The 2485-nt window shown below is 45.4% G+C and overlaps 1 pseudogene; it reads left to right on the top strand.

The window, feature by feature from the left end:
* The first annotated feature begins 247 nt into the window (after window positions 1-247).
* LOC143606902 (patatin-like protein 6 pseudogene) lies at window positions 248-1214 on the top strand (annotated as a pseudogene).
* Window positions 1215-2485: the final 1271 nt, after the last annotated feature.

The following is a 2485-nucleotide window of genomic DNA, read 5'->3' on the forward strand; positions in this document are numbered from 1 at the left end:
ACTTTTATATTATTATTATTATTATATATATTTTTCATTTTAATTTTAATTTATTGTTTGGTTGTTGGTGAATGCGTCTAGTTTTGATATATATAAATATCAAAATCTATTAGAATAAGCAACCGGTCACTGTATTCTAGTTCTAGCCTTCTCTTTCGTCCACAAACTGTCACTATTCCACAATTCATTCCAGTCTTCTTTCCTTTCAATTTTGACCTTTTTTTAATTCTTTCGTCGAGTTGAGTAGGTTTTAAGATACCGTTGTGTGTGATCGTGACGAGGACGAAGATGAAGACGAATCCATTTCACAAATGAAGTAAGATTGTATTTCTTATTTGGCGGGAGACTTACCTAATATTCTTCTTCTGGTTGTAGATGCTGTGAATGTTGGCAAAAGGATTGAAAGCTATAGTTCTCCAGAAATTAAATGCAGAAGTAAGACATATTTCATATTTGCATATACATTATTTAACCTAGGGTTTCAAGTTCACCAAAAATTGATATAAAATATCAAATTAATGGATTCTGTGCAAGAGCCGAGCATCGACACCGATAAGCTCAGTTACGAGATATTTTCAATCCTCGAGAGCAAATTCTTATTCGGCGACGAGGAACAGAAGCTTTGGAAACATAATCCGGCCTCACCGGAAAATTCTGTTACGTCTCCGGCGCCGGCGGCAGACCACGGCGGCGTTCCGGTGAAGAATCAGAGAGGAAAAGTATGCGTGCTGTCGATTGACGGCGGAGGAATGCGGAGTATTCTCGCCGGAAAAGCTTTAGCTCATCTCGAAAACGCTTTGAAAGTAAAGTCCGGTAATCCAAACGCGAGAATCGCCGATTATATCAATGTCGCCGCCGGTACCGGCGTCGGAGGTGTGTTCACGGCGATGCTGTTCGGAAGTGAGGATCGGAAGTCTCCGATTTTTGAAATGGATGACACGTGGCGGTTTTTGGCCGAGAGAAATAATCAGTTGTATTGCACCAGTGCCGGAGGTTTGTTAAAAAGGATATTAAGGGGTGGTAATAAGGGTTCCCATGCAACGGCGTCGTTTGAGAAGATAATGAAAGAGGCGTTTGTGGTCAACGGGCGTTGTTTGACTTTGAAAGACACGTTAAAGCCGGTTTTAATCCCGTGTTATGACTTATCCAGCCCGGCTCCTGAAGAAACACTAAGTGACCCCGGGCAGATTATGGATAATCTGGGGGTTAAGTAATGTTTCCCACGAGGGTTAGGTCCGGCAAAGAAGGATGTTATTCAGATGACCTGCAAAACAGACACCGTGAGCTCGTCACTGAGAAGGGGGGGGGGTTCCTCCTTGTGACCACCCTCCGACGTGAGAATCAGACTAGATTGCTCTGAATATAAGTGTATATTGAGAGAAATAGCTAATGAAGGTAAGATACAAGATGATCCTACCGTTCCAAGGTGTTGGAGTATTTATAGCCGAAGGTAGGTTTCCAAGCAGGTACAGCCAGCTGTATAATATTCCTATTCTACCAACTATGGGCTACGCACGTGCCATGCTGGTTGGTGGGTAGGCAGCGGTTGATAGTGACAAGGCCGGCTGTGTACTGTTCCCTTTCCACCAACTGCAGGCTATGTGCTTGCCACGACAAGGGTTGGTGAGTAGGCAGCGGCTAATAGTGACAAACAAGCATGCTCCTCCTCGTACTGTTGTCGGTGAGCTGTCACCCTGTGATTGGTTCATGGGCTGCTTTGGTCAGATCTTGTCTATTTTGTCCATACCTTGGCAGGTATAGTACAAAAGATCTTCCAGAAGCATACGGACTGGCTCATTTGGGCGGGAGTATTCCCGCCTTGCTCATTCCTTCAGGTGACACTGAATTATTGAGAGTTAGTGCCTTGTGCGTGTAGCCTTGCTATTAGTGCGGGTAGCCTTCCCTGATGGCTTGTATCCGCAGCTGCGGGGACAGGCGGGGTACTTCACCATTGGGAGGCTTTCCCTGCGGGAACAGCTGGCGTACTGCGCGTAAGGTCTTCATCTCTGAGCATGGTGGGTCCTGCGGAACCAGTTGGTCCTTGCGCAGACGTCCCTCTTTAAGGTGAGTCTTGCGGGTCCAACTGGGCTCTGCTGGGACCTACCTCTTCAAGTCCCCCCAGTCCAATGTTCTTCTCATGAATTGTTAATAAGTGAGGTGAACTTTGGACTTAAGCAAGGGGTTTTGAAAAGGATTTAGTTTTAAGATTGTCCGTGGGGAGTCTTCCCGCGGTTTCCCTAATGTCACGTGCAGAAATTCCCGACTTTTCTGCTTGATCTTTGGGTATGATGCGGGTAGGTGTGTAACCTCCTCGCAAGTCAGGAGCGTTGAGTTTCACTTGTGTAGATTCTCCACGAGGTTTTGGTAGTTTTAAACATAGTGATCAATTATGTTAAAGAACCAATTCCATCCTGGAGCTTCAAACAATCTAGTTCTCAACGTTCCCGCTATGCGGGGATGTTATTTCCCTTTCCGCAAGCATGGC

The sequence above is a fragment of the Bidens hawaiensis genome, unplaced genomic scaffold (assembly GCF_021521415.1).
Source record: "Bidens hawaiensis isolate Kalapana, Puna unplaced genomic scaffold, B.hawaiensis_p1.1 tig00078268_1, whole genome shotgun sequence".
NCBI classification, from domain to species: domain Eukaryota; kingdom Viridiplantae; phylum Streptophyta; class Magnoliopsida; order Asterales; family Asteraceae; genus Bidens; species Bidens hawaiensis.